General features: G+C 37.7%; 1 protein-coding gene across 1 annotated transcript in view; it reads left to right on the top strand.

Annotated features, from left to right (window-relative positions):
- The window catches only part of LOC139357207 (uncharacterized), a 302,109-nt gene that overhangs the window by 267,545 nt on the left and 20,933 nt on the right, over window positions 1-13,631 (top strand). The window contains exon 4 of the mRNA XM_071073328.1: window positions 770-881. The gene's annotated coding sequence lies outside the window, so the exon portion shown is untranslated. The remainder of the gene's footprint in view (window positions 1-769; window positions 882-13,631) is intronic.

Below are 13,631 nucleotides of genomic sequence, written 5' to 3'. Positions count from 1 at the left end.
TTGGATCTGACAGAAGTTTTTTCCACAGAAAGTTGTCATAAGTAACAACATGTGTTCTGAGGCTAATTTGAAAAGGCATATGAGTTACCTGCATCACGTTAAAATACATTATTGGGGGATGAAGTAAAAGTTGTAATGTACCACTCATTTGAAACCTACCATGCTATTTTCTAAATTGTAAATCCTACCTCTCTAACATAATTAAGAGTACTATGGAGCAGGGAATGGGGGTCTGAGCCAGGATTTCATATCTCTTACTAATACCTTGTAAATACCTTCAATACAGGACTATTTAGAAATGACTGTTGATAAGGAGAATATTAAAGGCAGAGAAGGGAAGAAAAGGAGCTACTCATGAACATGTTAGAGAAAATAGGTCCTTAACATTTTTCAGGGACAAAGTACTATAAGAAGAAAGTGGGTGAGCGCTGTTAAGCTCAAATACTAGTAATGATTTTAGAGTTGGAGAGTTTCTGTTTCTTTTTTCTCCAACTTGGAAAAAAATACCTTCAACCCTGCTACTTTATAGGACAAAATGTAGAAGCCTAATTGCCTTTAAAACACTGGGTTTTGTTTACTTTTAACTACAAATTATGTAAGTACCCACTGTAGAGAGTTTGCAAAATATGGAAATGTACACAGAGGAAAATAACAGGCATCTAAAATTCTAAAACCTACAGATCTCCACTGATACCACTGTCAAAAGGTGACACTTCTTATATTCCAAGCTAATTTTTTTCCTTTCTTTTTTTTTTTTTTTTTTTTCCAGATGGAGTCTCACTCTGTTGCCCAGGCTGGAATGCAGTGGCGCATTCTAGGCTCACTGCAACCTCCACCTCCCAGTCTCAAGCAATTCTCCAGCCTTAGCCTCACGAGTAGCTGTGAGTACAGGCACGCACCAGCACACCCAGCTAATTTTTGTATTTTTTTCCTTTTAGTAGACATGGGGTTGGCCAGGCTGGTCTTGAACTCCTGGCCTCAGGTGATCTGCCCACCTCCGCCTCCCAAAGTGCTGGGATTACAGGCGTGAGCCACAGCATCCAGTCTAAACTTTCTTCTTAAAAAGATGCGGCAATTTATTCTTTCTAGTAGCATTGAGGGTACTGCTTTAATCAGACAAATATTATCACATTTATGCATTCAATAATATTATTCTCAAAATCTGTTGATTTGACAGGTGAAAGGATATCTTGCTTTAAGCCTAATTTCCTTGAGTAGAAACGTTGAGCTTTTAGAAATTAATCATTTAGTATATGTACATTTTCTTAGATCTGTTGCAAATATCTCTATCCTTATTTGCTGTTTAACTTTTTTTTTTTTAATACTTTAAGTTCTAGGGTACATGTGTATAACGTGCGGGTTTGTTACATATGTATACATGTGCCATGTTGGTGTGCTGCACCCATTAACTCGTCATTTACATGAGGTATATCTCCTAATGCTATCCCTCCACCTCCCCCACAATAGGACCCGGTGTGTGATGATCCCCCTCCTGTGTCCAAGTGATCTCATTGTTCAATTCCCACCTATGAGTGAGAACATGTGGTATTTGGTTTTCTGTTCTTGTGATAGTTTGCTGAGAATGATGGTTTCCAGCTGCATCCATGTCCCTACAAATGACACAAACTCATCCTTTTGCATGGCTGCATAGTATTCCATGGTTTATATGTGCCACGTTTTCTTAATCCAGTCTGTCACTGATGGACATTTGGGTTGATTCCAAGTCTTTGCTATTGTGAATAGTGCTGCAATAAACATACATGTGCATGTGTCTTTATAGCAGCATGACTTATAATCCTTTGGGTATATCCCCAGTAATGGGATGGCTGGGTCAAATAGTATTTCTAGTTCTAGATCCTTGAGGAATCACCACACTGTTTTCCACAATGGTTGAACTAGTTTACAGTCCAACCAATTGTGTAAAAGTGTTTCTATTTCTCCACATCCTCTCCAGCACCCGTTGTTTCCTGATTTTTTAATGATTACCATTCTAACTGGTGTGAGATGGTATCTCATTGTGGTTTTGATTTGCATTTCTCTGATGGCAAGTGATGATGAGCATTTTTTCATATGTCTGTTGGCTGTATGAATGTCTTCTTTTGAGAAGTGTCTGTTCATATCCTTTGCCCACTTTTTGATGGGGTTGTTTGTTTGTTTCTTCTAAATTTCATTGAGTTCTTCATAGGTTCTGGATATTAGCCCTTTGTCAGATGAGTAGATTGCAAAAATTTTCTCCCATTCTGTAGGCTGCCTATTCACTCTGACGGTAGTTTCTTTTGCTGTGCAGAAGCTTTTTAGTTTAATTAGATCCCATTTGTCAATTCGGGCTTTTGTTGCCATTGCTTTTGGTGTTTTAGACATGAAGTCCTTGCCCATGCCTATGTCCTGAATGGTATCACCTCCGTTTTCTTCCAGGGTTTTTATGGTTTTAGGTCTAACATTTAAGTCTCTAGTCCATCTTGAATTAATTTTTTATAAGGAGTAAGGAAAGGATCCAGTTTCAGCTTTCTACTTATGGCTAGCCAATTTTCCCAGCACCATTTATTAAATAGGGAATCCTTTCCCTATTTCTTCTTTTCGTCAGGTTTGTCAAAAATCAGATGGCTGTTGCTGTGTGGTATTATTTCTGAGGACTCTGTTCTGTTCCATTGGTCTATATCTCTGTCTTGGCACCAGTATCATGCTGTTTTGGTTACTGTAGCCTTGTAGTATATAGTTTGAAGTCAGGTAGCATGATGCCTCCAGCTTTGTTCTTTTGGCTTAAGGTTTTCTTGGCAATGTGGGGTCTTTTTTGGTTCCATACGAACTTTAAAGCATTTTTTTCCAATTCTGTGAAGAAAGTCATTGGTAGCTTAATGGGGATGGCATTGAATCTATAAATTACCTTGGGCAGTATGGCCATTTTCACAATATTGATTTTTCCTATCCATGAGCATGGTATGTTCTTCCATTTGTTTGTGTCCTCTTTTATTTCACTGAGCAGTGGTTTGTAGTTCTTCTTGAAGAGGTCCTTTACATCCCTTGTAAGTTGGATTCCTAGGTATTTCATTCTCTTTGAAGCAATTGTGAATGGAAGTTCATTCATGATTTGGCTCTCTGTTTGTCTGTTACTGGTGTATAAGAATGCTTGTGATTTTTGCACATTAATTTTGTATCCTGAGACTTTGCTGAAGTTGCTTATCAGCTTAAGGAGATTTGGGGCTGAGACGATGGGGTTTTCTAAATATACAATCATGTCATCTGCAAACAGGGACAATTTGACTTCTTCTTTTCCTAACTTAATACCCTTGATTTCTTTCTCTTGCCTGATTGCCCTAGCCAGAACTTCCAACACTATGTTGAATAGGAGTGGTGAGAGAGGGCATCCCTGTCTTGTGCCAGTTTTCAAAGGGAGTGCTTCCAGTTTTTGCCCATTCAGTATGATATTGGCTGTGGGTTTGTCATAAATAGCTCTTATTATTTTGAGATACGTTCCATCAATACTGAATTTATTGAGAGTTTTTAGCATGAAGGGCTGTTGAATTTTGTCAAAGGCCTTTTCTGCATCTATTGAGAAAATTATGTGGGTTTTGCCTTTGGTTCTATTTATATGCTGGATTACGTTTATTGATTTGTGTATGTTGAACCAGCCTTGCATCCCAGGGATGAAGCCCACTTGATTATGGTGGATAAGCTTTTTGATGTGCTGCTGGATTCGGTTTGCCAGTATTTTATTGAGGATTTTTGCATCGATGTTCATCAGGGATATTGGTCTAAAATTCTCTTTTTTTGTTGTATCTCTGTCAGGCTTTGGTATCAGGATGATGTTGGCCTCATAAAATGAGTTAGGGAGGATTCCCTCTTTTTCTATTGAATTGAATCGTTTCAGAAGGAATGGTACCAACTCCTCCTTGTACCTCTGGTAGAATTCAGCTACAAATCCGTCTGCTCCTGGACTTTTTTTGGTTGGTAGGCTATTAATTATTGCCTCAATTTCAGAGCCTGCTATTGGTCTATTCAGGGATTCAACTTCTTCCTGGTTTAGTCTTGGGAGAGTGTAAGTGTCCAGGAAATTATCCATTTCTTCTAGATTTTTTGTTTATTTGTGTAGAGGTGTTTATAGTGTTCTCTGATGGTAGTTTGTATTTCTGTGGGGTCGGTGGTGATATTCCCTTTCTCATTTTTTATTGTGTCTATTTGATTCTTCTCTCTTTTCTTCTTTATTGGTCTTGTTAGCAGTCTATCAATTTTGTTGATCTTTTCAAAAAACCAGTTCCTGAATTCATTGATTTTTTTGGAGGGTTTTTTGTGTCTCTATCTCCTTAAGTTCTGCTCTGATCTTAGTTATTTCTTGCCTTCTGCTAGCTTTCGAATGTGTTTGCTCTTGCTTCTCTAGTTCTTTTAATTGTGATGTTAGGGTGTCAATGTTACATCTTTCCTGCTTTCTCTTGTGGTCATTTAGTGCTATAAATTTCCCTCTACACACTGCTTTAAATGTGTCCCAGAGATTCTGGCATGTTGTATCTTTGTTCTCATTGGTTTCAAAGAACATCTTTATTTCTGCCTTCATTTTGTTATGTACCCAGTAGTCATTGAGGAGCAGGTTGTTCAGTTTCCATGTATTTGAGCGGTTTTGATTGAGTTTCTCAGTCCTGAGTTCTAGTTTGATTGCACTCTGGTCTGAGAGACAGTTTGTTATAATTTCTATTCTTTTACATTTGCTGAGGAGTGCTTTACTTCCAACTATGTGGTCAAGTTTGGAACAAGTGCGGTGTGGTGCTGAGAAGAATGTATATTCTGTTGATTTGGGGTGGAGAGTTCTATAGATGTCTATTAGGTCTGCTTGCTGCAGAGATGAGTTCAATTCCTGGATATCCTTGTTAACTTTCTGTCTCGTTGATCTGTCTAATGTTGACAGTGGGGTGTTGAAGTCTCCCATTATTATTGTATGGGAGTCTAAGTCTCTTTTTAAGTCTCTAAGGAGTTGCTTTATGAATCTGAGTGCTCCTGTATTGGGTGCATATATATTTAGGATAGTTAGCTCTACCTGATGAATTGATCCCTTTACCGTTATGTAATGGCCTTCTTTGTCTCTTTTGATCTTTGACAGTTTAAAGTCTGCTTTATCAGAGACTAGGATTGCAACCCCTGCTTTTTTTTGTTTTCCATTTGTTTGGTAAATCTTCCTCCATCCCTTTATTTTGAGCCTATGTGTGTCTCTGCATGTGAGATGGGTCTCCTGAATACAGCAGACTGATGGGTCTTGACTCTTTTTCCAATTTGCCAGTCTGTGTCTTTTAATTGGACCATTTAGTCCATTTATATTTAAGGTTAATATTGTTATGTGTGAACTTGATCCTGTCATTATGATATTAGCTGGTTATTTTGCTTGTTAGTTGATGCAGTTTCTTCCTAGCATCAATGGACTTTGCATTTTGACATATTTTTGCAATGGCTGGTACCTGTTGTTTCTTTCCATGTTTAGTTCTTCCTTCAGGATCTCTTGTAGAGCAGGTCTGGTGGTGACAAAATCTCTAAGCATTTGCTTGTCTGTAAAGGATTTTATTTCTCCTTCACTTATGAAACTTAGTTTGGCTGGATATGAAATTCTGGGTTGAAAATTCTTTTCTTTAAGAGTGTTGAATATTGTCCCCCACTCTCTTCTGGCTTGGAGAGTTTCTGCCGAGAGATCTGCTGTTAGTCTGATGGGCTTTCCTTTGTGTGTAACCCAACCTTTCTCTCTGGCTGCCCTTAACATTTTTTCCTTCATTTCAACTTTGGTGAATCTGACAATTATGTGTCTTGGAGTTGCTCTTCTCGAGGAGTATCTTTGTGGTGTTCTCTGTATTTCCTGAATTTGAATGTTGGCTTGCCTTACTAGGTTGGGGAAGTTCTCCTGGATGATATCCTGCAGAGTGTTTTCCAACTTGGTTCCATTTTCCCCGTCACTTTCAGGCACACCATTCAGACGTAGATTTGGTCTTTTCACATAATCCCATATTTCCTGGAGGCTTTGTTCATTTCTTTTTACTCTTTTTTCTCTACACTTCTCTTCTCGCTTCATTTCATTCATTTGATCTTCAATCGCTGATACTCTTTCTTCCAGTTGATCGAGTCAGTTACTGAAGCTTGTGCATTTGTCACATAGTTCTCGTGTTATGGTTTTCATCTCTGTCAGTTCTTTTAAGGTCTTCTCTGCATTGATTATTCTAGTTATCCATTCGTCCATTTTTTTTCAAGGTTTTTAGTTTCTTTGCGCTGGTACATAGCTTCTCCTTTAGCTCTGAGAAGTTTGATCGACTGAAGCCTTCTTCTCTCAACTCGTCAAAGTCATTCTCCATTCAGCTTTATTCCGTTGTTGGCAATGAACTGGGTTCCTTTGGCGGGGGAGATGCACTCTGATTTGTTGAATTTCCAGCTTTTCTGCACTGCTTTTTCCCCATCTTTGTGGTTTTATCTGCCTTTGGTCTTTGATGATGGTGACGTACTGATGGGGTTTTGGTGTGGGTGTCCTTTCTGTTTGTTAGTTTTCCTTCTAAGAGTCAGGACTCTCAGCTGTAGTTCTGTTGGAGTTTGCTTGAGGTCTGCTCCAGACCCTGTTTGCCTGGGTATCAGCAGCGGAGGCTTCAGAAGATAGAATATTGCAGAACAGTGAGTGTTGCTGTCTGATTCTTGCTCTGGAAGCTTCGTCTCAGAGGTGTACCCCGCCGTGTGAGGTGTGAGGTGTTGGTCTGCACTTAGTAGGGAATGTCTCCCAGTTAGGCTACTCATGGGTCAGGGTCCCACTTGAGCAGGCAGCCTGTCTGTTCTCAGATCTCAACCTCTGTGCTGGGAGATCCACTGCTCTCTTCAAAGCTGTCAGACAGGGGCATTTACCTCTGCCAAGGTTTCTGCTGCTTTCTGTTTAACTATGCCCTGTTCCTAGAGGAGGATTCTACAGAGGCAGGCAGGCCTCCTTGAGCTGTGGTGGGCTCCACCCAATTCTATCTTCCTGGCGGCTTTGTTTACCTACTTAAACCTCAGCAATGGTGTGCGCCCCTCCCCCAGCCTTGCTGCTGCCTTGCAGTTAGAGCTCAGACTGCTGTGCTAGCAATGAGGGAGGCTCCGTGGGCGTGGGACCCTATGGGCCAGGTGTGGGATATAATCTCCTGGTGTGCCATTTGCTAAGACCCTTGGTAAAGCACAGTATTAGGTTGGGAGTTACCCGATTTTCCAGGTGTTGTGTGTCTCAATTTCCTTTGGCTAGGAAAAGGAATTCGCTTCCCCCTTGAGCTTCCCAGGTGAGTTGATGCCTCACCCTGCTTCAGCTCTTGCTGGTCGGGCTGCACCTGCGGACCAGCGCCAACTGTCCAACACACCCCAGTGAGATGAGCCCAGTACCTCAGTTGAAAATGCAGAAATTGCCCCTCTTCTGTGTTGCTCATGCTGGGAGCTGGAGGCTAGAGCTGTTCCTATTTGGCCATCTTGGGCACACCTCCGCGAAAAGTATTTTTACCATATTAACGGACAGTTCGTATCTAAGGGTATATCTTCACAGCAGCTGGTGTTTCACCACACCACGCTGGAGAAAGTCCTGCTCCAGGCAGGCTCAGGGTGGCCAATCCTCAGGGCTCGAGAGGGCGCTATTGCCGCAGGGCCCAGTCACCTGAGGAGGAGGCCAATGCAGACCCTGTAGAAAGCAACAGCTCTTTAACTTTTAAAACTCTTCAAACTATTGATGGAACTGGGTACTACTTTAGATAATTCAATGCTAGAATTTACCATCATACTACCAATAATATCATGTAATTATTTTGAAAAAAATCTCAAACTCAATATGTATGTTATCCTGTAAGATTTACTCTAAAGAAATAGTTACATTAACAATTTGATGTTTACACTTTAACTCTTGCACTGGTGACAGTATAACAAACAATTTAGCTTATCATCTAAGTTTCATTTAATTACTTGTAATATAAATAAACATTACTTCCTTGCTGTTTTAATTATTTGGCAAAATTAATTGCTTTTTTGTATTCCTTGAAAAAAAGTTGTTATTCTTTTACCATCATAATTATGATGAAAATTTCAGCAGGTAATTTATGACGTTTTTGTGGTAACAAATATGATACTAAAAGAAACCATCTGGGAAAACTGCCACCATCCTCATTCAGCCATTTAAACTGAAATTATAATTTTAATAAGCCTTAAAATTATCCTTTTGGCTGCAGAGGAAATAAACCATACCTCACTTGCTATTCCTTTACGGCTGATGAACTCACTATAATGTAGGCAAGAAAGAGCGTATCATTTGTCTCTGGCATACAGATTGATGCATGTAGATTTCAAGGAGAATTGAAATAGATTTAAACTATTCAAAAGTATCAGTAAAACTGAAAGAAGAATCTTTTCTGATGTGTGACCCTTCTAATCAATTGGTGACACTTCTGATCTTTAGTGACACACAAAACACACACACACACAGAATAAACATCAACCAAATAAAAAATATAATTTCTGAAGGTATGAATTATTTTGTAAAGAAACTGAATTAGTCTTAGCCTTTGGGGAAAAAGTTAACGTTGAAAATTATCTTGGTTTCTGAATTAACGCATTAATTATAATACATAATCTTATTTGCACCATTGACTCACTGTCTGACTTTGGACAAATCAAACAAACTTTTTGGGCTTTAGTTTTCTGATCTTTAAAATGAAAGCATCGTATTAGATGATGTCTCAGATTCCTTGCTACTTTGGGATTGATCTACCACAAGGCCCTTTATGGTTTGCAATGACCTAGTTTTATTATTCTACTGTGGTACAGAGCTTCTACATGGGCATAGCTGAATGACACTAATTAGCAATTGGCATGGCAAGATCACCAATTTTTTAAAAAATTTCTGTTGGTCTCTCACTGAAAATCAAAAATTAAATTAACTATTTCATTGTAACTTTCTTAGAGGGGAGTAGGGTGAAAATTACCAAGATAATGAGACAAATACGTATGTAAAGTGCCTGGGACTTTCTATGACGTAGGTATTCACTAAATGGTACCTATTATCATCGTTAATAATGACTACTTAGAGTGCTGAGGAAGCTTCCTGGTTATTCTTCAAATTTTGACATAGAATGTATGAATCATTTCTTTATAAATTAACTGTTTGCTATGTTCAAATGGTGGACTATGCTCTTTAGACTGCTCTGGAAAAAAGATGAGGATAATGCTTATTCCTTCCACATATTTCTTTTGCTGTACTTCATGATAACCATTCACCAGCTGTTCATAAACAATATTTGTTTATGTCAAAAAACTCAACATGGTATTTAAACTCCAAGATTTCCTGGATTTGTTTGAATGTTTGATGTGTTCAACATGTTTATGAAACATGAAGTCATCCATGTGGGTGCACATATTGAACAATTTTGTAGGTAAATTTGTGCAATAGGTTAGTACTCTAGTGCCTATGTAAATTAAGCAGTAAGATTATAGTCAGGAAATGTCAACTAGTTCTGTTTTTTCTTTCTTTCTTCTTAGAACACTTGTCTAAAATTATTTCATGATCAGTTTTAAAACTTTGAAGCTGTACTTCCATTTCATGTTTTGAAAGAAAGAAATATAAAGTCCATTTCATTGAGTTAAAATAAATTATATTCTTCACATAGTAGCTCACCAGACAATCTTACATGGTCTTTCAGGGATTTTCCCAATGTGGATGAACATGGACACAGTTATAGATAAAGAATTTCACATAGGATGGGAAGATTAGATTCCCATAGAAAAATGTAGCAGGTGTAGCCTCAAGAACCCAGCATTGTTTTTCATTATCTTCTCCCCTGCTGTATTCCTGACCATTCTTTTGTGGGCTTTGAGATGGAATTGTTTTTATAACCAAGTGTCTTGGCCCACTGCAACATATCTGTAATTCCAACGGTGGGCAGAAGCAATTTGGGCTAAGTGAAGAGTCACTAAAATAAATCCATCACAGATGATCAGTGTTGCTGTCTTTGATATCATTGGTTGAAAGGTAGAGGATGGAAGAACAATTGAAAATCTAAGGGCTACAGCTTTACATGAGAAAATGTGTATGATGTAATCCCCAAAAGAAGCATAAGCATTTGTATTCCTTCCCCTCACCACAGTCAATTTAGATGATTAATCATTGTATTTTTATTTTTAATTAGAAGCTTTTAAATGTTAATTATAAGTGTAGCTTGTGAATGAGAAGATGTCAAAATTGTATTCCTTATCCCTCATCCATTCCAAGGCCAAACTTCAATTCCCAATAGAACTTTTTGTGGCCTCTTTTAACTAAATCCTTTTCTAATGATTTGAGTTTTGTGCATGGAAAGTACAATAATACATTTCTATCCTTTCCAATAAATTTGTCATAAACATCAGGAGCTTTTAGAAACATGGACAGAAAATTGGATTTTGCGGGATTCTGTGGCTACTGTCTTTTAAAAAGGTTAAACGAGGTACCTGAGAAAACAAAACCAATTCTTCAGCTATATTCAACCTTACAGAGGCACACAAATACACACACTGGCAGAACATATAAAAGTCTTCAGCATTACCTTATACTTAATTTTTAAAATAAGTATTGGCCTTGCCCTTTCAAGAAATTTTTGAGATATTCTGCCTTGGCTGAGAATCTATATGACCTTTGTGCCACAGTGTGCTGAGGAATGCCATAATATTGTTAACATTGATCTTTTTTTTCTGCAAATATTCTATCAGCTTCCTTCTGAGGCTTTCTCCTCCTTGTGGGCAGAGTTAGGACAAGCTACTGTACTGGAAAATCTATACTAAGCTTGCTATCTATAGCAATTAATAAATGATTTTCCTCATTCAGTTGTTAGTCCTTATACCATTAATCAAAAAAGGCTAGAGGTTCTGTTTGTTCTCCAATACAGTATAATAAATGATAGGGCACATAAAAACAGAAAAGAAGAGCTTTCATTTGATGGAATGAGAGAAATAGTATAGAGTTCCCGATCATTTCAAAATGATTCCTGGCCATAGATATTAAAAGTGTTTCAATAAGATTTTATGATATAACACACTTGGAAATACAACAAATATCTCTTTAAGATTTTTCCTATTAGGCATTGTGTGAAAATTAAGAAACCTGTGTATTTTATCTCATTTCTTTGTCAGCCAAACTACATTGACCAGTAGGGAAAACTATAGGTAAATTATCAGATAAGTAATATTTGTTTTATAACCTTTGATCTTCCTTCTTTACGCTTGTTACTATCATGGGTGTCTCTACCCCATCCACCCAGTACTTTATCCACCTTTTCCTTATCATAGATGTAGAATCTCACTTAGCATACGTGGTTCCAACCAGATTTCCCTTGAAGTTCTGGATCCATTTCTTTAACGTAAATTTAAATCTATTATGTATTGAGAATCCCAACAGCACAGTCATGAAGTCCCAGCATGAAGTTAAAATCAGGGAAGGGCCCATTAATGGGAAGCAGAATGAGAAATTGGCCTGCCAATGTTAAAAGCTGAGTCTTTTCTAAATAGCTTCATTGTTTACTTTCAAAGGTATATTTCTCAGAACATCAGACACATTTTTAATTGGTGATTCTGCTCTATGAAGGCAGGAACAGTGTCTGGTTTTCGTTTGCACACAGCATAATGCATTGTAGAAAGTGGGATTTCTAAAAATATTGTAAGAGTACATTCATTCATTGATGCATAATTTTAAAAAATTAATATTAGTGTCATAAATATGCTAGTTTTGGAATATGGACTATTTGAGTTACTTCTATTCTTCTTAATTTGTGGAAATATGATGAGTTGAATATATTTGTTAAACATATTTAAGCAGCTCCTTTTTTGCAGGAAAGTGCTAAGTACTAGAGACATTCTAAGGTGTAGGCATTCAAGATACACCAGTATACCAGACAAATGTGGCTGCTGGCTTTATTGAATATATACACTTTAAGAAAAATTTTAAAAAGGCAACACTGAAGACTAATTAACTTCTGTAATCAAACAGACACATTATTTTAGCATCTAAAGTGTATTCGGGTATTTTTGAATTTCACTCTTTCTCTTTTATTTACCCTTTACATTTCTAAACTAATATGCACAGAAGATCAAAAATTTCTTTGCCTTTTTGGAACTATTAAGATTACTTTACTACAGAAATTTAATGCCACGTTTGTGCAACATAGTGAGACATCAGGGCTCCATGGCATTATACATTCTGTTTCCCTACTTGTCACCTTTTATCTGACATAATGTAAGTTTTTTTCCTTGTGAAAACAATATTTATTGGGAGGAACATTTTACTTTTTCATATAAAGTGTAAAGAATCACTCTCCATTGTCCTAGTATTTTTTTCTCTATAATGATCCTTTTGGATAGAAGGAGGGACTTGCACTTATTGATGTAACTCCACCCTTTTATAAAAATATATATAATTTGCTGCCTTCCCTCTCAAAGACCTATGGTTACAAACTATAAATGAGTGAATGTACCAGAAGTTACTTTATAAACTAGGAAATACATTCACTTCAAATTAACCTTGCCTTGAATCTGGCCTAAGTATGAAGGGTTATGAAACATATGCATTGCACAATCACATTTTTGTGAAATATTCATAGAGAGGGCGAGAGAGAGAGAAAACAGCTGGGCGTGATAGCCCACATCTGTAATCCCAGCACTTTGGGAGGCCGAGGCAGGTGGATTACTTTAGGCCAGGAGTTTGAGACCAGCTTCGCCAACATGGTGAAACCTGGTCTCTATTAAAAATACAAAAATTAGCTGAGCAGGGTGGTACATGCTTGTAATCCCAGCTACTCTGCAGGCTGAGGCAGGAGAATTGCTTGAACCCTGGAGGTGGAGGTTGCAGTGAGCCGAGGTTGAGCTACTGCACTCCAGCCTGGGTGACAGAGCAAGACCGTGTCTCAAAAAAATAAAAAAAATAAAAAATAAAAGAGAGAGATAGAGAGAGAGAGAAAACAAGAAAAACTGGGAGGACAAGATGAAGCAATAATTTAACAGTTTATTTCTAGTTGGTCAAATTTAAAAGACTTATTTTCTTCTTTTTACTTTTCTATATTTTCTAATTTTCAAAATTGAAAAAATACAGAAAAGAAAAGAAATGAACCTTCAGATATTTCTGCCTTGGCAGTCTCTGCAAACTCCAGTTGTTACACCTGTTCAGATAGCTGGACACCTGCATTATGTTATTTGAAGATAGCTAGGGATGCCCCCTGTGTAAAAAAACACCACGCAAATAATATTCTATATTCATCTGCCTGTCAGTACTTTAAAATGCAAATGCTCTCGGAACGGGTCATTATGTCAAAAGTATCTTTTTAATAGATCGCATTTTCAGATCATAGTTTTTAGTAATATAAAAATGGACTGGAAATTTGTGTGAAATAAGGCCCTTGTTAAATACATGCTTCTGGTTATTAATTAGGTTGGAAAATACCCTAAAATTCTCCGCTTTGGTTCCTTCCTCAAATGTATGAGATCAGTAAGATTCTCTCAGGCTCTAAAAGTTAGTACTGTAATCCCAGGACTGTCTCAGAGTGCTGCACATGTGATTCCTTTTCACAATCCTTTCACTATCAGTCACCTGTTTGGCTTACCCGCATCTGACATCTCCAGACCAGGTTCCTTGGAGTGAGCAAAGGTAGGGGAAG

The sequence above is a fragment of the Macaca nemestrina genome, chromosome 11 (assembly GCF_043159975.1).
Source record: "Macaca nemestrina isolate mMacNem1 chromosome 11, mMacNem.hap1, whole genome shotgun sequence".
Taxonomy (NCBI): Eukaryota; Metazoa; Chordata; class Mammalia; order Primates; family Cercopithecidae; genus Macaca; species Macaca nemestrina.
The sequence above is the reverse complement of the archived record's forward strand: the minus strand, read 5'-3'. Positions and strand labels throughout refer to the sequence as shown.